The following is a 23,344-nucleotide window of genomic DNA, read 5'->3' as shown; positions in this document are numbered from 1 at the left end:
GTCAGGTGCACACAATTCAGGTGCTCATCTGCAGCACATTCTCCACCTTATCTTGTAGTTCTCGGACCTATATGTAGTCTGGTGGTGGGAGTTGGAGGGAACATGTTGGCATGTGACCGGGCCGTGTCATGGGCCGCTGTTCCAGTCACTCTGATATCTGACAGACGTTCCCCCCATAACTCTCTCATCTCCAGCCGGCCATTCATATCCCCATAGGACCACGTGACCCGCTATTCCCAGTCTGCCGGGCACATGTGTGCACGGGTTAACTGTTTACGCATCAACACTGAGCAAAAAATGCGGAATGCTAAATGCAAAAACATATTGATGGAATGACAAGACCGACCAGCCGACCGAAGAGAGATGCCATATGATTTGCCATATTTATAGTGCAGGTTTTGGCTAAAGTCCATACAGGCTTATCTACGCTTCTACACTTTAATACAATCGGAACCTACCGGTACGACACACAGCGACTGAACCCAGAGTCGCTTAAGTTTTAAACGTATTGTTAGGCACACAAAGATGTCGTATCCTTGTTTATAGTGTATCTGATCAAGTGTCACATACCAATCGCGCCTATCTGTGAAACAAGGAAACACTGACGCACGTCCCCGAAACTGTATCTAAGTACTTGTGACGTCATGGGCTGGTGACGTTTTTTCTAGTGAGTGACGATAACAATTTGTTAACTACAACATGACAACAGGTCACATAACTGGTTGCATGTGTTAACAGATGCATGCACGGGCAATTCGAGACATCTGTAGACATTACAAAACATATAAGGACACAAAATACTTCAGAACAAGTTCATCATCTACAAAGCGGCCTCTCTGGCTTATACATGACAAGAAATAAATTACAGCTTAAAGTTTTTTCAAATGATATTTCATTTCTGAGTTTCTCCTATTACAGATAAGACCAGACATCCAGAGTAGTGCCTGGCCCAAGTAGAAAACTCGTACAAACAAGTTTAGAAAACACAAGCAACTTCAGAAGCCTTTGTTATGTAAGCTGACATAAATAGTAAGGATGAAATTAGAGGTATGGATGTTATGGACTCTGATGTTGGGACAGTTGACCTATTCCCACATTGACACTTACTCTCTGTCCTGAACCACCACACTTCATACATGACTATACATTGTGGCAGCAGTGTTGATAATAGTGGGTACATAATGTACAAAACAATGGAAGTCATGTTTATACTTTTGATAAACAGAGAAATACAAATAAGACACAGTTGTGGAGATTAGAAGAGAGATTTCTTACGCAAATGCCAGTGATAATACATGGGGTAGGAGTATACATTGCTAATGAATGCGGGACACTCGAGCTAATATTATTAGGTTACGGGTTTCACATTGTCGGGTTTGGCTGCACAGCTACCACACATACATTCTCCACCCTGGCAGATTGGTACTCATTAATCGATACACCCTTATCTTTAAAACATAGAAGTCCTCGATGAATAACCAGTGCAAACCGATATGGTAGAGAAATTTGAAATTTGACACGATTTATGAATAAATAACGCCGACTCGTTAAACCGCTTCATGAGTCAATGGGATACGTTTCTCATATTCTAGTAGAGTTTACACAGTGTGAGGTACTTGAGATGGAGATTGCTGCTAGATCTGTGCATGACTAAACGATGAACAGGCGATGGAATAAGGGCATCCTATCTCCAATATAAATTAAAATAAAATAAATCGAGGTTAGAGAGAAATTTTCAGTTGTGTTTGTATCATGTATATATAGTCGTCATAATCTTTCATCACAAGGAGTGAAGGCGGTTGTGACAGAACATATTCATATTACTGTTCCGGGAATTTTCATTGCAGGATCGGCGGTTCACTGACAAGCGGAAGAGAGTGTCATGGTGGTGATTAAAGCAGGGTTGTAGACAATTCACTTGCTTCAAACACTGGGAGAATCAAAACAGTTCATCCCCGATGGGCAAACCCCATAACCTATGGACCCACTACACCTGTTCGTTACGCTCAAATAGTCTTGCATATAGCTTCTGTATATGCTCCTGGATAGTTCGTTTCATGAAAAATAAGATTTTTATTTCTTATAGACAAAACCAAAAGAAATACTTTGAAAAGTCATATTATAATTCCGTGCACAAAATTTACAATTATGCAAGGTGTATATATAGTACAATTATACAAGGTTCTGAACTGATACAATATTGTTGTTAGCAATTAACTGATGTTGTTGACAGCTTTTGACTGATGAAATTGCCATTTAAACTTTAAAAGCGCAACAAATTCACCGTTAATTCACCGACGTCCCTCGCACTCAGTACTACACATATACATTTAAGTGTTCTCCCTGCATGCATACGTAGCCGGCACAAAATAAACAGATTAATCCATGAAAGGTTCTATCTAAACGGGGACAAACATTATTCCCGGATAAAACAGCAGGGTGAAAAGATAAATCACAGGGAATTTCATACGCACAATATTCATGAAGTTTTCCTGCATACAGTCTAACATAAAAAGGATTTTCCTCCTCTAAATGGGTGTCAATTGACGGGTATTATCAGTGTCACGCCGTATAAGGCATTATATTTTTCATGCTATATATCGAGGTGGGTAAAACGCCTAGATATATCAGGAAGATGGTTGCGTCATGCATGGTGGGCTTCTTCGTCCGTGCCAAACACGATTAACATAGTCTATTCACTTCTACCATTAAATGTGCTGAGAGAGATGACAGATATACAATCTTGTAGGGGCTGCAATAAATATTCTTCTCTGGCTGAGAGGCTGGTGTGACCAAGTCGCATTACTGTCTCCCCTGTTTGAAAGGTGATGAGCGAGACATCTGGATGTGTACACCCGCCTGGCGAGGAATTGAATTTCCAGGAATGTGTCTTGGCTGAGTCTCTTGTAAAGGCTGTAAACGTAGGGGACAGTCAATGTCGATAAAAGACATCAAACACGCCTAAAATTACAGTCGGCTGAATTTATTGCATTTGAACGAGTTGAGACTGTGGATATTATACGTGCACGATTCGAAATTTAACAAGATTACGAAAAAGGTGTTTCGAGTAAATTTGTTCGACTCTTTACAATATATAAATATTCTGACGAAATTGATTTTGTTTACTTGCTTTATGTAAAGTTTTGAAATCATGAACGATTAATCGAAAATATATACTTTAGCATGATTGACATGATTGAAGTTGATTAAAACATAAGTTCAACGAAAACAAAATTATTTGCATGTGTACAGAGTCTATGAATCCAATTAATGAAAGCGTCTCATGTGAAAACTGTAAATTAAGCTTTATAACCCTGGTTACACAGAGCGCTAGAAAGTGCCAGTAATGATAAACAGCTGCTTATGTTAACTGTGTTGTTCGCTTGTCCAAGCAAATTAATTACATGTAAACCTCTTCGAAATAATTAAATAAAAACCTCTCTTCTTCAACAGAAGGCAGCTCGGCTGCTGTCAGATTCACGAGTGAGTGATGCGTCTTCCTAGCAGCCGATGCAAGTCAAAAAAGATAGTCCGGCGATCTAATCTAAAATCTTTCCAATTGTTGAATAAGAACATCATAATGTCTTTCCACGACTATGGGGTCATATGAATAAGAAGCAGATAAATAAATACAAACTAATAATGTTATTATGGAGCCTCTTAAAGTTCTAGCGGGCGCGTAGGAATACAACAGGTGCTTTCCCATGATTCCATGCACATTCGCATGGCGAACACAGAGAAGTTTTAATTTGACAGCTGGTGTTTCCATGTTCTCCCATGCAATTGAAACGATAACGAGCTGCAGTTTCTTCAAATTTCTATTCCTATAATACCGAAAGTATTAACCCTTAATTTCTGGAGTGCTACACTACCGACAAAGGGAGATAACAGCCAAGAGCTACCACGTGCAGCGATTGTTTTGATTCAACATGGCCTCTGTGAGCGCTCTAAGACAACGAAGCAACAGTTGATTCCAGTGAGTGCGGTGGATACGAGGTGTTAGAAAGTATTCACGCGATAAGGATTTACTCCCAAGTGAACACAGGTACGTCCAGGCTCTTATTTTGACCAATACTTTGCACAATCTCTGTTAGAACCGCAGTCAAACTTTCCTGTCCCAAGTTGTGCGATGCCAGCAGAACTTTTGTCTTTGAAGTTCCATGCCGGGCCATGTCAGCTGTTCGATGTAGCACTACGCCAGGACTTGTGTTTATAGCTCTGTCTTCCATAATGGCACCTCCGGTGTTAACTGTTAATTAGCATGTCAACGGCTACACGGATCCCGTCTATGGCATCGTTGTCAAGTGCAGAAAAACATGCAAAGACCTGTGCTTCACCTGCCTCATAACGCGAAACCGTGCCTAAAGCAATCAACCGTCGGTTCCTTTGTTGTTTTGGCTTAATACACAAGTAAACAACATGAAAATAACACTCTGAATAGCAGACGCCATTCTAAGCTCCTTCACAATACACAAGCGGTACACGTACATCACACATCATTTTCTTGAGAAATTTAAGATTCCTGAAATATGAATCATATATATCTCATTCACTTGGTGATAATTGCTGCATGTGAAGTGAACATACTTGGAAAAATTCCCGTGATGGTAGACAAAATGGCTGTTTGGTGCTACTTGTTTCCCCGTCTGCCTGTGTCTGAATGGAGACTATGTAGCTATGTATATATGGGGAGCCTAGGCTGTGGGTTCACATTGCACTACAGATCTAAAGTTACCATTTATAATGAGGAGGTATGGATGTCATGCCATGGCTAAAACAGGGCCTATCTTGGCAGTAGGAACTATCTCAGTCAGTAGGATGCACTTCGAGTTACTGTTGTATTACGTCGTATTTGATTGAAACTTCACTCTTTGTTCCTCATGCCAGTTTTGATCTTTCAAAACTATTTTTAGTTTTATTTATTATTTATATCAATTCAATTGACAATTCTGGAGTCATGATATGACCTTTGTGCCTAACTGTCTGTAGATAATCATGATATATTTTCTACATCCAGTTTTCTTTTATATTTCTATGTAAGATATTGATTCATTACGATGAAGCTACAAACTAGAAGTGTTAATATTATGTTGCTCACATATTGTCCTGTTCATCCGGTCATACTATGGACATACAATGTATTGTCAAAAGAAAAGGAATTCCATCATGTTCAGGTTGTGTCTTCATTGTCTTCCAAACAGCTTAAATTCCAGGAATGAGAACATATTGCAATACGATCAATCATATATCTTAAAAAGGAGTTTATGATTCTCGAGGTGGATTAAACAACTAAAATTATAATAGAAATTTGAATTGTTTCTTTTTTTCAGGCAGTATGGGATTATTTCAGTTCTTAAAATGTTCTCCAGCTGTACTAATAAATATTTATTTCATACCAATAGTTACTGTGTCATGTAATAGTTTATAATACCTTGACACAGACATTGTGAAACATGAATAACAATGTATGTTATTCACATTGTTGCAGGTAATATGAACAAATGTAACACTTGCAGAAAAGATTTACCTGTCTTGTAATATAACTAATGTTTATGATCTCTTATATCATAGTTTACAATTAGGTATAACCAGTAATTTGTGATAATTATCGGATAAATATGTTTCATTTTGTGTGAATATTATCAGAACAACACTATTTGTATCAAGAAAACAATGACTATTTTATCATTATGAAAACTTGATAATTAATAAATATAAATAAATGACAGTTGGAAGTTCATATGAATAGTTCTCATGAATATATTGAACTTACACATTTTTACAAATTTGTAAAATTCTAAATATCAAGTTTTCTGGTCATATAAGAACTTCATGTTAATAACAACATGGCAATCATGACTAAAGTTAATTTGAAATGTATTATGTTGCAACATACAATGAGACATTTACAGGTATTTTTTCCCTGATTTTATGACAAAACGAGTCTCTTCCCTTGAGTGAAGGTGCATGTGAGGGCAGGGCAAGGCCTAAATGGGTGCCAGATGTTTGCACCCATTGGGAGAAATGAGCAAAGCTGACCTGGAGAGTTCACCACAAGACTAGGAAGAGTGGGGCTAGTGATGGCACAGATGGAGGATGCACTGATACACCTGATAATGGAGTACATGAAACTAACCATGGTCATGTGCGGTACCAACCTCTGGCCTTGAATTCCAGAATAATCAATTAACTCAGGACAATCACAGAATTTGAAAAATACCTTACTATTTCAAATGTCTACTTGTCATGTGTTAAACAAATTTTATATTAATGATGCTTATGTCTTGAAAATTAAAAAGAAATCATGTGGTACATATTATAGAAATAGGAAAGCAGTTTTCAGCAAGTGTTCTTACAAAATTACATGGAGAAAGTTTCTGTTTGGAAGCTGCAAGTAGCTGAAACCACTTTTTTCTACTTAATCATGCATTATTTAAAAGTTAGAACATGCATTGAAATATTTAATAGTCATGAGTAACCAATGGTAACATATTATGTTTTCTTCAATGTATGGGAGTGGATGGCTTCCATCCCCTTCACAATGTAAGACCTATACTAATTGTACAGGGAGATTTAATGTAAATTACACAAGCTATTTCTTCAGCTGAATGTTTATTCCAGGCTCATGCTCCCATCAAAATATGTTTATCTCAGGGTGTGTGTGATTCGTTGACTTCTGTCACGACTGAATGTCTGACTGTTGAGGCTCTCTGCATATGTGTGTACGTCAGTGCTGTTTCATGGCAAATGTTCATTTCTTTTTGATTGTATTGATCAATGTCCTGTTTCACTATTTCTGTTCTCTTGCCAAATGAATACCTGCAACTTTCAGTAAGTACAGTTATGTAGATGAAGAAGATTAGAAGATCCACATATTGTCTTTCAGTTTGGCCATTTGTATACATTTTGTAAGCTTTGATCATCATTGCTCCTTCAGAATATTCTAGATGTTATTTTTATCATTACACACATTCCAGTGAAACCTACTTTTGCTATTGGTCCCCAAACCTTTTTTGTACTGGACAAGAACATTCTGAGTATTGAGAAGCATTTATTCACATGTTCATCTGACATATTTTATTTAAATTGTGATGCAGCTGTGGTAGTAGCAGCAACATAAGCAATTATATTATGTCTGAAGTAGTTCATTTTACTGTTGAAAGCACTCACCACTACTTCTCCATGTTCTCTGCATGGAGGGTCACATCCCTGGGGAAAGTTTTGGGGAGTATGCACTGCCACTTCTGATTTAATTCCACTTAAATTCTGTAATAATTACTGCTGAGTACATTTGCTTACATTCTCGAAAAATATCTTTTAATAGAATTAAACATATTAAATTGAGATTTTGACATACACAATATAATTTTGAAAATAGACATCTCAAAGTCTGACAAGTGATGATGAATATTTATCCAGAATTTGTCCTACAGCAAAAACTACTTTACAGTTAAGTCTGTATTTAAGTCTGTTTGTTTTGCAACTCTGCATATGTCCCAAGGATTACGCTATCATTTCCTGACTTGTTAAACCCTGACCCTTGTACAGAGGTTATAGTTCCCAGGAGGACACAGCAAGCACCTGTTCCTAGAGCCCTGTTCAATACATCATACACAGCTTATCAAGCCTTTCCTTATCTTACAGTTTTATGTACAAAAACTCCTATTATCTTCTGAAAAAAGTCTCTCCACAGCTGGTTGCGGGTGTAATTTCCATGGTTGGAAAAGTGTGATGTGTTCATTGTTCATCGGTATTGCAAATAGTCAGGCAACACATGGGTATGTGTTCAGATGTAGCTGAGAGTTAGATATATCCTTTGAATTTGTGGATTGCACAACCATTACTAGATTCTGTTGCTTGATAATACTTGCATATGACTGGTGGCAAACATCTTCTCTAATGGGTCGAGACCCTGGTCATGCTAGCGGTGTATCATAGTGATGCACTGCAGAACATGTAGCTTTGATGATACGTAAGATAAGAGAGAATAAATTGTAGCCAGTTAAAAAAGATACAAAGCAAATGAGCATTTGACCATTTCAACTTGCACAAGTCAATTCATCTAGATATTTTACATTCAAATTTTCTTTTAGATAATTGACATCTTCTTTTTCAAAAAGTTGAACATTATCCCAGTAATGTCACCAATTTCTGTATTGTTATCTACCAAGCCCTACTAATGGTTCTTGTTGCAGAAATCATTTACATTAATGTTGATGCTCACTATTTTATATACGACATGCACATGATGTTAATAGTATAGCAATCACAGTACCACATAGGCATGCAAGAATTAAGGTAGGGTTAATAATGGTGGCAAAATTAAAGGTGTCTTTTGAATTTACTCCATGGCGATAAATTACAAACTTTAATACAAAATTTACAACCTTATAGTTGTGCAAGTGTATAGATGAGATTTTCTGAAAACAAATATTTGGTTTCTTGAGAAAATAATGTAAAATGTTGAGAAATTCCTTTCAAGATATTAAGAGATATCATTGCATTTATTGTACCTTGAGAAGTCCATTAGGACGGTATGTTGAATGTATGTCCTGGTGCTCCTTTATGGCCTGGCTTACTTTGCATGTCAAAACCCCTTTTTTGTGAAGCACTTTATTTTTCAAAGTGTCAGTACATGAGCGAGCATACTATGTACGAATATATTAAGTTTGAAACTGCACAGAGAATGACTGTTTGGTCAGTGTTGAGAGCTGTTTGTAGGATCAGCTTTGCCAGGGTTGACAAACTGATGTTGGTTAAACAAGACCTATATTGGCTCTGTGAATGAAGTTAGGCTCTATGTTTTAATACAGTGACATTCCCTCTCATGTTCAGTATTTGTGACAAGTGTGACCAGCTCTTCATCACTGCCATTTGGCTTATTGTTTTCACACTGCTAGTAATTATATATGAAGTTCAAAATAGTAACCATGGTAATTGCTGCATATCAACATGTTAATTATAAACATGGTAAAGAGATAAATGCATTGTGTTTTTCTACTTCGTGGTACACTGTGTCAGTAGTACAAAGTGTAATTGCAGGTGTTATTTCATGGGAGAGTGCTGCTGGAAGTGACAGCTGTCAAACTGTAAGTAAGACATTCAATTTGGGACTCTGGAAGCTTGGACATGTTGGATGTGGTATTGCCCTCCACTACAAAGTTGCTGGTTGTGTTATCTTGAGTAGAAGTAAGTGTCATGGCATATTAACGTGGTAGGTAGAGGCCATGCCAGGAACAGGAAAACCATACTAAGGTGTGAGAAGGTGTTGTTATCTCTACTGAACTCAACTTGTTGCATCTTCTGTATGTTAACTGTGGACCTCTTAGACATGTTACATCATGAAGATATGTGTTGCAATATATATAAGTAATTCCCAATTATTAAATATATTTTTTATTTATTGTTCAACATGTCTAAGGGGTTTTTCCCCACTAAAATCTGTTTGACAGGCAAATCAGAATTATTCTGGTAGATTCTTTTGTTAACAGAAACCAATGATCCACCTCCACCCTTCCCTTAACCAAGCCTGTTATTATTATAATAAATTTATTATAAATTTAACACAAACTGCCTTTTGCTGTTTGGGATGACTTGTAAGTTTCATACTTTTGAAACATATCCATGCTGACTGCTGGTACTTGATTGGAAGATCTTGCTACCCTCTGGCTCCAGATTATTGGCAGAATATGCTGGTGTTACAGACCTGTGACCTATCATTGGCCATGTTGGCTTTTCATGGAAAGAACATTTGCTGTGACGTTACATTTGATGACAAGCGAGATAAGATATATCACTGTAGTCTGTGTAATGCTTCAAGTGAGTACTGAATTATCCACTGAAGACTGATTGTGGAATACCTCTGATTATGTATTCATGCCATAAACATACTCAAATATTTCCTGAATTCAATGCTGGTGCAAAAAAACAAAACATGGCAAAAATCTTTGTTTTAGGATATTACTATGTATATTTAGTTCCCATATCCTCCTCAAGTGCTGGGCAATATTGACTTGGTTCCTTCCTATTGTTTAGTGCTCTCCTCCATAACTGAATAGAGGCAGGATATTACGAACATGGAGCCAACAGCCCCAGGAAGACACTTGTCAAAAATGGCCATGTAGTCGCCAATAGTTTGTATTTACGTATGATAAAGGCGATATATAGCTATGTACTATTAATAGCCTGGTCCATGTTTTTCACATCAATTACTGGCTAATTTTAACAGCTGAAAGGTAGGTCACTTTTCCTTTTCCTCGGTACTGTTAGATGTTATAGCCCTCAGATAGTACTACTCAAGTACAAGAAACATGCTGGAAGATTTGGTATCAAGGATTTCTGTTGTCATTTTGTTGGGGATGGTTTGGTTCTGACTGTTGAGGTCTCCTTTGTTTGTTGTGTTGTAAGATTATATGAAACTTTAGTTTCCCTATAGACAACAGTTTGACAATCTGCAGTTTAAATAATTATCTTAGAGCAGCGTCAGTGCAGGAAAATACAACTCATGTAAGTCGGTGTTCCAACATGTTACCAATAGAATCTATTCAGTATTTTATCAGCCCCAACAAAACAAGTAATAGACTACCGTGGGTATTTAGCATGCTAATATGTTTACACATGGTGTAATAAAGCATTGAATCCTGTCTGGCATAACACAGGCTTCATTGAGACCTTGGTGTCTGTGTGTGATGAGAGCAGATTGGAGGTGCCTTCATTCAGCACTGATTATTTGAAGGGATTACATGGCATTCTCCTGCCTATTGACTGTTGGATGCCAGGTAAGAGAGGAGTTGTAATATGAGGAGGTCCCCATGCTTCTTGGGTAAAGGTGGTTCACATCGGATTGTTATGCTATATCTCCTGCTGGGAAGACACACGTTTTGAAGTGTAGCACACTTAATGCACAACTGGTTATTGTTTGAACTACTATCTCACAATCAGGTAGATTCGACTATCTGTATGAACTATATGGAACACGCAAAACAAGATTGACTTCCTCTGAAATTCATCTTTTGTTTGCTTGTCAGCATGGGAGAGACAAATTTCATGTTTCTGTTGTACATTTTTTAATTATGTCACTGGTTATAAGCATTTAGAAATGTTGTGTTAACATGTCCCTTTTTTGAGTGTCGTTTGTATGTGTTGCTGTGAAATTTGGTTGTATGACAAGGCTCACAAATCCACTGGTCTGCTTGTATTGACGAGTGGCATTATGTGCATGGCAAGAGAGGTGACCAAACGCTTGTTCTACTGGGCGATTGTATCAATTCATCTGTAATCGTTTTCAATGAAATATGCAGGATCATTTCGAACCTAACATGCATTTTCAGATCTCGTATGTTCTTAGTAGTAATAATGAAATGAATAATGTCATAAATAGACAGCATACTTGGCAACTGGCTGTTGAAGAAATGAACCTGAAAGTGCATTTGCACAACATGTCTCAAAACTAGTTTTTGAAGGAAGGCCATTTATTATTTTTTTGTTGTAACTGAATTGTTACTGATCCTCAGATGACAAAGTAAAAGTGAATGATTTTGTAAGGGAAAGGGCTACATTGTATAAAATATATATTAATGTTTGAGGATTGTCTCCTTTGTTCTGCTTTGATGTTTCTATGTTTACCATTTTTGGCCAAATTATCACCCTTGGCCCTAGAGAGCACAAGTCGCAGCACAGGAAAATTTCAAAATCACATTTCACATTTACAGAAGTATTATTTGGGGATGGTGGGGTTGACGAAAGAAAACATGATTTGATTTCTAAACAGGTAAAGAAAGGATCTATTTATTTCAAAGGCAGTATGACTAAAAAGTGAAAAAGACTGTGCAAGCTGTATGGTTGAGTGAGTTTGTATGGGCAGAGATGGATGTAGATGCAAGTGAGTGTGAAATTTTTTGTACTGACTGTTGTAAATATCCTCAACTCAAAAGGTTAATTACAGAAAATGGTACCAATAACTAAAGTCATAAAACTTTATAAAAGTTAAATGGCAAGTGAAAATATTGCAAAACGAGTACAAAATAATACCGGCTTGCCCTTCAGGACAAGTTGGGAAAGAAAGTTTTTGTGCCCTGTATAAGATAAGGTTTTGATGCAACTGTTCAATCGGTTTATCGTTTATGGGTTTTCAAGATAGAATTCATGTTCTAATACTTTATTATTACCTGTGCATGTGTGTTGTAAAGAGTTATTAATGATTCTGTTTGGAGGTGCTGGCCTCAAAGTTGCGACTAAAACAGTCACCAATATGACCTTAATTTCAGTTTGTCAGCTATAAAAACTTCAGAGATCACAATATGACTTCCTAGAAATAATATTTTGTGGTGACTAAATTTTATTGCTTCACATTTGTGGACACGAAAATACATAGCTTGACTACGCTGCTTTCTTGTTTGCCATGTTTTCCCAATTGCAATGGAACTCATATGACCGCACTCATCGTCTGTGTCAATGAACATTTCAATCTTTTGATGCAGCCCTGCGAGGAATCGGTTAGACAGTTATGCTAAATAATTTTATTGTGTGCATTGCTTCAAGTTTACGAACTTCTGGCACGTAGACAATTCTACTTTACTTGACAACATCATGACACAATTCTTTTCCATCTTTGCACAGCCAAAAAACGAATGTACAACAGAAAGTTGTGAGTGAAAACAGTGACAGTAACTCAGGAACTAATAGTAATGGTTGACAGCATTCCAAGCTGATGGACGCAAATAAAGACATGCAGAAACTGTCCGTGTCGGTTACATTTAAAAGTAAATCCAAATTGGTTTCTGGACTGTGAAAAGAAAATTAAACAAAGAATGGCTGAAGAAGTATGAAGTATTCCAAAACTGATGCTATGACTTGTACATATAAAAGGAATTTGATTAAAATGCTTTTAAAAGATAATTTCAGATGTATTTGTTTGCCTACAGCATTGGCTTGACTTTTTGATTTTTCAAGAAGCTACCTGGAAAAAGGTATTTGTATCCATATGGCTTCTTGGTTAACCATTACATTTTGAGGTGTGGTGTACTGTCATATACAGGGGGAGTTGAACAGCATGTATGAGTTGGTCAGAGTCACTTGTGTGTCGTAAGAGCAGAACTGATCCCCAGACCATGCTGACCATTCAGTACATAGGGCCTAGTGGTTTAAGTGTACGCTCGTCATGCTGAAGGCCCAAGTTCGATACCCCACATGGATACAATGTGTAAAGCCCATTTTCTGGTGTCCCCTGCCGTGATGTTGCTGGAATATTGCTAATATTGGCGTAAAACCATATTCACTCTCTCACTCATTCAGTACATCATGATTCCTGGACTGATTGACAAAATTCTCATTGGGCAGAATCAGATGACCCAAGTTGGAAGCTATCCAAACTATTTTCAAGGAAATCCTAAAAGATTACATGACTGGAATCTTTCCCAACAATACACATCAGAATGTATGTTCGTGTTATTCAAACGATGATGCATGAAACAATCTGTATTTGATGAACGTGATCATTGAGCCCCTAAACTCATCGTGCTGTCAGTGTGAGTAGTGTGTTACTCAGAGATGCCAACCAATATGTTTTTTGTAATAATTACACTTTGAGCTTAAAATTATGCTTGTCCTCCCAAATTATGTTTTTTGACAATTTCTTCACAATTTTTTTTACATGCATGAAATATGGAGATGATATTGTTAATGCATCAGTCATGCAACACATTTTACATGGAACTAGTTGCATGTACACCAATGTTCCCTCGGAACTCAAAACACAACATTGGCTTTCTGCTATACAGTTGATAATAATTAATTTTATGAATGTGTGGAGCTTTGACCACGTGTTTCGGCACGAATGCATTATACCAGACACCTGCAAGTTCTTTCATCGCTATTTTTTGTTGCCTCACTAAAATAATGGAGTTTGTGGGGCAGGACCCCACACAACAGCTTGAACAAAAAACTTTTGTAGTGAATGTCAATTTTAGTTGCCCAAGTTCTACAAAATATGTATGAGACCCGTGAAGATTCCGGGGTAGAAGAGGTCTTCAGCAACCCATGCTTGCCGAAAGGGTGACTATGCTGTGTGACAGTGTGGGTGGTGTGTCTGACTGTGGGTGGTGTGTGACAGTGTGGGTGTTGTCTGACAGTGTGGGTGTTGTCTGACAGTGGGTGTTGTCTGACAGTGTGGGTGGTGTGTCTCTGACAGTGTGGGTGACAGTGTGGGTGGTGTTTGACAGTGTGGGTGGTGTGTCTGACTGTGCATGTTGCCTGAAAGTGTGGGTGGTGTGTCTGACAGTGTGGGTGGTGTGTCTGACAGTGTGTGTGACTGTGTGGGTGACAGTTTGGGTGGTGTGTCTGACAGTGTGGGTGGTGTGTCTGACAGTGTGGGTGGTGTGTCTGACAGTGTGGGTGGTGTGTCTGACAGTGTGGCTGACAGTGTGGGTGGTGTGTCTGACAGTGTGGGTGACAGTGTGGGTGGTGTGTCTGACAGTGTGTCTGACAGTGTGGGTAGTGTAGCTGACAGTGTGGATGGTGTGTCTGACAGTGTGGGTAGTGTGTCTGACAGTGTGTCTGACAGTGTGTGGTGTGCCTGACAGTGTGGGTAGTGTGGCTGACAGTGTGGATGGTGTGTCTGACAGTGTGGCTGACAGTGTGGGTGGTGTGTCTGACAGTGTGTCTGACAGTGTGGGTGGTGTGTCTGATGGTGTGTCTGACAGTGTGGGTAGTGTGTCTGACAGTGTGGGTAGTGTGTCTGACAGTGTGGGTAGTGTGTCTGACAGTGTGGGTAGTGTGTCTGACAGTGTGGGTGACAGTGTGGGTAGTGTGTCTGACAGTGTGGGTAGTGTGTCTGACAGTGTGGGTAGTGTGGCTGACAGTGTTGGTAGTGTGTCTGACAGTGGGTGGTGTGTCTGACAGTGTAGGTGGTGTATCTTACTGTGGGAAGTGTCTGGGTAGTGTGTGGGTAGTGTGTCTGACAGTGTGGGTGGTATGTCTGACAGTGTGGGTGGTGTTGTCTGACAGTGTGGGTGGTGTGTGACAGTGTGGGTGGTGTGTGACAGTGTGGGTGACAGTGTGGGTGGTGTGTGACAGTGTAGGTGGTGTGTGACAGTGTGGGTGACAGTGTGGGTGGTGTGTCTGACAGTGTGGGTGGTGTGTCTGACAGTGTGGGTGGTGTGGCTGACAGTGTGGGTATTGTGTCTGACAGTGTGGGTAGTGTGTCTGACAGTGTGGGTAGTGTGTATGACAGTGTGGGTAGTGTGTCTGACAGTGTGGGTAGTGTGTATGACAGCGTGGGTAGTGTGTCTGACAGCGTGTCTGACAGTGTGTCTGACAGTGTGGGTGGTGTATCTTACTGTGGGAAGTGTGTCTGACAGTGTGGGTGGTGTTTGACAGTGTGGGTGGTGTGTCAGACAGTGTGGGTGACAATGTGTCTGACAGTGTGGGTGCTGTTGTCTGACAGTGTGGGTGGTGTGTCTTAAAGTGTGGGTGGTGTGTCTGACAGTGTGGCCAATGTGTCTGACAGTGTGGCCAATGTGTCTGACAGTGTGGGTGTTGTGTCTGACAGTGTGGGTGGTGTGTCTGACAGTGTGGCCGGTGTGTCTGATGTGTCATACCAGTGTGTCTTGACAGTGTGTCTGACAATGTGTCTGACAGTGTGGGTGGTGTCTGACAGTGTGGGTGGTGGTGTCTGACAGTGTGGGTGTTGTTGTCTGACAGTGTTTGTAGTGTATTTGACAGTGTGGCCAGTGTGTCTTGACAGCGTGTCTGACAGTGTGGGTGGTGTGTCTGACAGTGTGGGTGGTGTCTGATAGTGTGGGTGGTGCATCTGACAGTGTGGGTGGTGTGTCTGACAGTGTGGGTGGTGTGTCTGACAACGTGTCTGACAGTGTGGGTGGTGTGTCTGACAGTATGGCCAGTATGTCTTGACAGCGTGTCTGACAGTATGGCCAGTGTGTCTGACAATGTGTCTGACAGTATGGCCAGTGTGTCTTGACAGCGTGTCTGACAATGTGTCTGAGAGTGTGGGTGGTGTGTCTGACAGTGTGTCCAGTGTGTCTTGACAACGTGTCTGACAATGTGTCTGACAGTGTGGGTGGTGTCTGACAGTATGGGTGGTGTATCTGACAGTGTGGGTGGTGTGTCTGACAGTGTGGCCAGTGTGTCTGACAACGTGTCTGACAGTGTGGGTGTTGTGTCTGACAGTGTGTCTGACCACGTGTCTGACAGTGTGGGTGGTGTGTCTGACAGTGTCGGTGGTGTGTCTGACAGTGTGGCCAGTGTGTCTGACAATGTGTCTGACAGTGTGGCCAGTGTGTCTTGACAGTGTGTCTGACAATGTGTCTGACAGTGTGGGTGGTGTGTCTGACAGTGTGGCCAGTGTGTCTTGACAGCGTGTCTGACAATGTGTCGGACAGTGTGGGTGGTGTGTCTGACAGTGTGGGTGGTGTTGTCTGACAGTGTTGGTAGTGTATCTGACAGTGTGGCCAGTGTGTCTGACAATGTGTCTGACAGTGTGGGTGGTGTCTGACAGTGTGGGTGGTGTGTCTGACAGTGTGGGTGGTGTCTTACAGTGTGGGTGGTGTATCTGACAGTGTGGGTGGTGTGTCTTGACAGCGTGTCTGACAATGTGTCTGACAGTGTGGGTGGTGTCTGACAGTGTGGGTGGTGTATCTGACAGTGTGGGTGGTGTGTCTGACAGTGTGGCCAGTGTGTCTGACAACGTGTCTGACAGTGTGGGTGGTGTCTGACAGTGTGGGTGGTGTTGTCTGACAGTGTTGGTAGTGTGTCTGACAGTGTGGGAAGTGTATCTGACAGTGTGGGAAGTGTATCTGACAGTATGGCCAGTGTGTCTGACAATGTGTCTGACAGTGTGGGTGGTGTCTGATAGTGTGAGTGGTGTTGTCTGACAGTGTTGGTAGTGTGTCTGACAGTGTGGCCAGTGTGTCTGACAATGTGTCTGACAGTGTGGGTGGTGTTGTATGCCAGTGTGGGTAGTGTGTCTGACAGTTTGAGTGGTGTTGTCTGACAGTGTGGGTGGTGTATCTGACAGTGTGGGTAGTGTATCTGACAGTGTGGCCAGTGTGTCTGACAATGTGTCTGACAGTGTGGGTGGTGTTGTATGACAGTGTGGGTTGTGTATCTGACAGTGTGGGTAGTGTGTCTGACAATGTGTCTGACAGTGTGGGTGGTGTCTGACAGTGTGAGTGGTGTTGTCTGACAGTGTTGGTAGTGTGTCTGACACTGTGGGTAGTGTATCTGACAGTGTGGGTAGTGTATCTGACAGTGTGGCCAGTGTGTCTGACAATGTGTCTTACAGTGTGGGTGGTGTGTCTGACAGTGTGGGTGGTGTCTGACAGTGTGGGTGGTGGTGTCTGACAGTGTGGGTGTTGTTGTCTGACAGTGTGGGTAGTTTACCTGACAGTGTGGGTAGTGTATCTGACAGTGTGGGTAGTGTGTTGGTAGTGTCTGACAGTGTAGGTAGTGTGTAATCATCATGACCCTATTTATTGATGATATCCTGCCTTCACAAGTATTGATTGCAGTTTATTACTTTCACTCAGTCTTTGTTATTAACCTATTTGCTGCCATTACTCTAGCTTGAAAGCTCATAAAGTCCCTGATTAAACTGCAACAAGATTGCCAGTTTGTAAAAGTCATTATTAATATTTGAGCTTAAGTTGTAGTAATAATAGTGCTTGTATGCCTGCAGGTAGTGTAGTTAAACCTGGTTGGATTGGCAGGGAGGTAGTACAACCATTGTGCACAGTTGGTGAATCAGGTTTCTCATTAACAGCCAGACAGTGTAATGGTGAATGAAACCAGTGGAAGGAACAAATTACTACAAACGTAGTGGCCATGTGGCTGTTGTGAAAACGGAAACCCTGGGTGAAAGTATGAATGAAGGTAGTGAAAATGATCCTGACAGTTGTACATACAGCCAGCCTGCTAGTAGTGTGGTGGGGGCTGCCTGCTGCATGGGCTGAGATGCCTCAACCACTTTCACTTGGCTCTCCTACACTGAGTGCTGTCTCGCAGACCCAGGGACAGGGGCTGCCAGAACAGGGCAGTAGGCCAAGCCAGACTCTAGTGTAAGATGACGCTCCACAAGCAATGGTTAGTGTTGGTCACATGATGATGATGGGGGCAGAGAGCATCCATGCGACTTGTGAGGTCACTTGCCCTCATCTTGGCTGTGCCATTAGCTGTGACTTCATTAGCTAAAGTTGACATGGTAGAATTCTTTTCCCAATGTCTTAGGAGTCTTTATGAATATATTAAAAGAGGATATTACTGTGCAAGGACTGCCAATGTTTAAGTCTGAAGCCAGGGATAAGTGTTCTTCCCAACAAGTAATATGAACAAACATGTGGGCAGTGAACATTAAAATGCACAGGATGATTCTCAAAATAAATTTGGGGATTTAGAAATTTAAAAGAATATTATCAGTCTCAATGAACCAAAAGGGCCAAACTTTCTAAAATGCAGCTGCTATCAAGCTATGGTGAACTGTCATTCTCCTAAGATGGCCCCAAGTTTGTTGGTCACAACCAGTAATTTCATAACACAAGCTGAAATGGTACAAATTGTACTTGAACTTTTCCACAGACTGTATCTGTGTTGAGCATGTCAGGGTTTGCTGCTATAGTATCCACATAGTATAGAGGGCGGTCAGTAGCCTAGTGGTTAAAACGTGTGCTCGTCATGCCGAAGACCCGGGTCCGATTCCCGACATTGGTACAATGTGTGAAGCCCATTTCTGGTGTCCCCCGCCGTGATATTGCTGGAATATTGCTAAAAGCAGTGCAAAACCATACTCACTCACTCACATAGTATAGCTGTAACATTGAATTAGGGTTATGACAAGGAGCCGCAACTTGTATTTCTAGTTTCCACATGGAATATGGTATGAACTCTAAGAGCGAACAGGGTCTGGCGTGACGTGATATCAAGCATGATGACATCTGATGTCTGCAGGCCAGCAGACTGAACTGTAACAATACAGTGATGAGTTTCTTTACCATGTTTACAAGTAGTCATACTAACTTTTCATGCAGCTGTGATATTACTATGACATTGCTGTGATGTTGTGGTAATATTGCTGACTATGATGTGGTGAAGTCCAACTCCCTTGTGCTTGAATGCATTGAGCATGTGGAGTGTGATGGCCATGTAGGTGTGCAGGGGGCAAACAGGAGCACCAGTCATGACAACACTGCCGGAGGAGCTACAGTGTGGGAACCACAGTCAGGCCACAACCTTTATGTCATGTACTGATTAGATTCACATGTGTTCATTTGTTAATTAATATGGATGTCAGAGCTTAATATTTGTGGAATTTTAATAGTTTCCTTTTTTGGAATAAAACCTATTGAAAAGATTAGTAAAATAAATGTAATGGAAGGTTTTGATAAATGGTGTTGCATTATTATTAATCCATCATCTTTGCCGTTGTCATAGTGATTTGCAGAGAGGTAGAGTTTGGTAACTGTTAGATCATGATAGCTCCACCTTGATGACACACAATGATTAAGTCTGATGTTGTAAACGTGCTTGGCAGAGAATGATAAAAAAAGAAAAGCAAGATAGAAAGGAGGTCAGAAATGTGTCCCCATGACTTCTGCCATATGTCACTTTTGGCCAGTTTCCACATTTGTTTGCATCATTTGGATTTATTTACTGATGTTGGTGGGCGTGAGTGTAAAAGGGTTTCTCCATGCTGTTCATACCAAGATGTCTGAGAGAGCCAGGGCTGGCACCCTGCCGGGCTGGATGCTACAGCCTACAGATGGTTTATAACTTGCTCAAGCAGACAACCGACAAAGTCAAGAGCTTGGGCAATCTAAAGGAGGAATGTTCCCTATCCCCATGCTGTGACCTTTGTTTAAAGCGCTCCCCCTTGCATGGAGATAAAGGCCACAGTTTTGGGCTTTCATGCAAACTTTTCCTCCTTTTTTGCCCACCAGAGCTGTGCAGACAGATTTGTCATGCTGCTCAAGTCCCAGGAACCATATGGGGAAGTTTTTTAGCAGCCTTGTTAATTGAGAACAACCAGTTTTAATAACAAGCTGGAAATGAGGCCAGAAGAGGGAGTGAGGGTCAACATGGGTGGGGTGTCTTACCAGAGTTTATGGAGAGTTTTTCCAAGGCTATTGCTTTAATGTGTTTGCCTAAGTTAATGCTTTGTTTCAAGTGATTTCGTGGAAGTTGCATATGTGGGTTGTGGAAAATAGTATAATTGTTGTCAAGAATTTTCTATTAGTTTGCTAGAATTTTGAAGTTTGATAACAAAATCTGTGTGACCAATACAGTTGAACCTTTCATTGAATATGACTTGGATGTCTTGTGATTGTGATTGATGTTCTTTGAAGACCTTCAATATAGTTTCTGTTACAAAATAGTTATTTATCCTATGACCAAAAATATGTATTATCTCGGATGATCTGAAAATACTATTTTATTTTTTGTTTGTCCCAACTGTCTCACTATATCATATGTTCATATATGGATGCGCTTCTGAATCTCAAACTTTTTTTTATAAAAAGATGACTTAATGTACTCAACAATGTCATTGCCAAGAACCTACAGTAGTCAGAAGCCAAGTCAACCATCCCTTTGTTTTATAATATATACCAGTCTAGCAATATTATTACCCTTATTAGTTCTTACTAAGAGAAAATTTGGCATTCACAGCATTTAGGTTTGTAGAATACAGTTCAAAGCTTGTTTCCCGTCTCATGTAATATGACAAAGGGGCCTTTTATGGGTGGCCCAGTTGTCTATGGCATTGCTTAGGCACACCAGAAATTTATGGTCATAGGTTTGAATTCCAGTTTGCCCTGATTATGTTTTTGGGTTTGTCAGCACCATACCCGTGGTTGTGGGTTTCACTAAAGTGGTAAACATCTAAGACTGCACACATCAGGCTGACACTCCGTGATATTAATGGAATACCTTTTGAAGCAAAGTTAACTCACTCGCTCATTTCCATTGAAATTATTCCAACAGGAAAGTATCTTAAGAGTTAAAGTTAGCATCTTATACTAACTGGGTAAAGGAGGATCTAGAATGGGGATTTCAATCTCATTATATTTTGACTCATGTTGTGGAAGGCTCTGAGGGTCGGCTGAAAAGTTCTGAACCTGACTATGAAGGATGTATTGAACACCCTTAAGAGGTTCATGTTGTTTCTTTGTTTTGTTGTCTCATTCGGCAATAATTCCAGCTATATAATGGAGGTCTGTTACTAATTAAGTCTGGACCAGACAATCCAGTGATGGATGTCATAAGCACTGATTTACTCAATTGGGATACAATTACATCAATCAAGTCACCAAGTGTGATCACCCAATCCTGAACATACCACCTTACAACAAGCATGAGTTAGTGAAGATCAGTTCTTACCCGTATCTTCACAGGTCAGGGGTACATGTGTTAAGTGTCATACTTTCCATTCTCACAGGCTGCTTTTATACCAAATTCACAACCTGACAGCAAGTTTCTACCGACATCAAAGTGACAAGGTATTTTCTGTGAACAGGGACATGATTGTCTTCCATGCTGTCATCAAGTGTCTCCCAACTGAAAGGGGTAACTCCAATAGGTAACCATGTCGCCATGGTGTCAGCTTTAGGAGATGATGCATTTTCCTTTGCCACTGTTGGGAGACTTGAAGATAATCCAAGATCAGGACAACCTTCAATTGCTCCTGATTAGAAAGGCTCTTGGTTCATCCCCTGAGAATTTATGTTGTTTTATGCAGACCCAGTTGAGCGGTTTGTAACCACGTGTGAGTCTTTGGTTCACTTTGGTTCACACTGGACAAAAATCAAAGCAGGCAGAACATCTAAGGCAAAGTATTTTCCATCAGCTTGCAAAGTGATGGCTTCAGTTTTCTGGGATTCCAAATGAGTAAAACTGATAGACTACCTCCCAAAAAGTCAGATTCATGAGATTTGGCACCAAACTTAAAGAAAGAACTGTCTGGCAGTGGCATCCAGGCAGTGGCATCCAGGCAGTGGCATCCAGGCCCTCCAGCATTATTGGCAGAAGGGTATGAACCTTAAGAAGGGATTATGATATTACTAATTAGCACCCAACTCCATCATTGCAGTCCATCATAGTCAGGCTCAGAACTTTTCAGCCACCCCTCTATTGATGTTATGCTTTATTATTCTTGTTATGGGCCAGTGGCTTCATGTACAGAAGTATAGAATTGAATTGAATGTAAGGTTAACCAACTGATTCATGAAGCATCAATAGTAGGGACTTGAGCAAATTCATACATGAATACAGAAATAATTTCAAACGACATGAAATATAAAGGAATGAAAAACTCTGATGTTGAAAATTGTTCACAGAAAACAGATCCAGGAAGCTGAAAGCTACAGTGCCGTGCCAGTTATATTCGTACGATATATAACGGTTTATAACCGTCGAATATTTTACGAGCACAAAAATGTTTCGCGTAGCGTCAATAATGCTCGGAACCATGTTAAATTTGACATGACGTCACTTTGATCATGTGACCGTCACGTGATGTCCTTCAAAGTGTCGTCTGCTGTTTTGATCAAAACATACGATAATCAGTGCAAACATGGGGAGAAAATCTAAGGAATTGAGTAGTGATGTGAAAAGAATAGCGTTAAAGTTAAAAGAAGAGGGGAAAAGTTATCAAGCGATTACTGACCTGTTGGGGGTTCCCAAGTCTACTTTGGGTAGTATTTTTGCTAAAGTTCAGCGAACGGGTTCGGTAGAAAACATCCCGAGACAAGCTAGACAAAAAAAGTTGTCAGACAGAGATCGCACCATCACTGGTAATTTCAATTCGGTGAGAGACCAACCTGTCTCTAAAAGAAATTCAAAGGGAATTACACCGAGAAGGAGTTTACAGTCGCATCACGAAAAAAAAGATGGTTGTTAGGGGGGTGAACAGAAGAAAACGTGTCTTGTGGTGTCTGAGTATGAGGAAAAAAACTGTCAATGATTTTTGGAAAAATGTAATCTTTACTGATGAGAGTCAGGTGGTTATTGGAAATAATAATCGTGTATACATTTGGAGAAAGGAAAACGAACCTGATCGACCCCCCTCGAACCAGGAAGTTGAGTTTGATGGTGTGGGGGAGTATCAGTTATCATGGTGTGGGGACTTTGGTGCGTGTAAATGGTAACATCAATGCCCAGAAATACATAGAAATTGTGGACAATAATTTGTGGCCAGTAATTTGTAGAAATTTTCCAGATAATAACTATATATTTCAAGACGACAATGCGCCCGTTCATATGGCAAATATTGTGAAAAAATTCATCGCCGACAATGCCATAAACACGATGGATTGGCCAGCACAATCACCGGATTTAAATG

At 40.3% G+C, this 23,344-nt stretch overlaps 1 protein-coding gene and 1 long non-coding RNA gene across 8 annotated transcripts in view; one reads left to right on the top strand and one right to left on the bottom strand.

Annotated features, from left to right (window-relative positions):
• Positions 1–2,105: 2,105 nt before the first annotated feature.
• Positions 2,106–4,662, bottom strand: LOC124146189. Its single transcript, XR_006862645.2, has 2 exons — positions 4,588–4,662; positions 2,106–2,913 (listed from the first exon to the last, which is right to left on the bottom strand). It is a non-coding gene; the product is annotated as an uncharacterized LOC124146189 (long non-coding RNA).
• LOC124146188 (eyes absent homolog 1-like) overlaps positions 3,699–23,344 on the top strand; it is a 152,852-nt gene continuing 133,206 nt past the window's right edge. For 6 of the 7 annotated variants that reach the window (XM_046516359.2, XM_046516360.2, XM_046516362.2 and 3 more), the window contains exon 1: positions 3,699–4,045. The gene's annotated coding sequence lies outside the window, so the exon portion shown is untranslated. The remainder of the gene's footprint in view (positions 4,046–23,344) is intronic. The other variant, XM_046516356.2, reaches the window with a different exon arrangement.

Source organism: Haliotis rufescens, unplaced genomic scaffold (genome assembly GCF_023055435.1).
Source record: "Haliotis rufescens isolate VD_foot unplaced genomic scaffold, xgHalRufe1.0.p SCAF_2, whole genome shotgun sequence".
NCBI classification, from domain to species: domain Eukaryota; kingdom Metazoa; phylum Mollusca; class Gastropoda; order Lepetellida; family Haliotidae; genus Haliotis; species Haliotis rufescens.
Note: the sequence above shows the minus strand (reverse complement) of the source record. Positions and strands in the feature narration are given on the sequence as shown.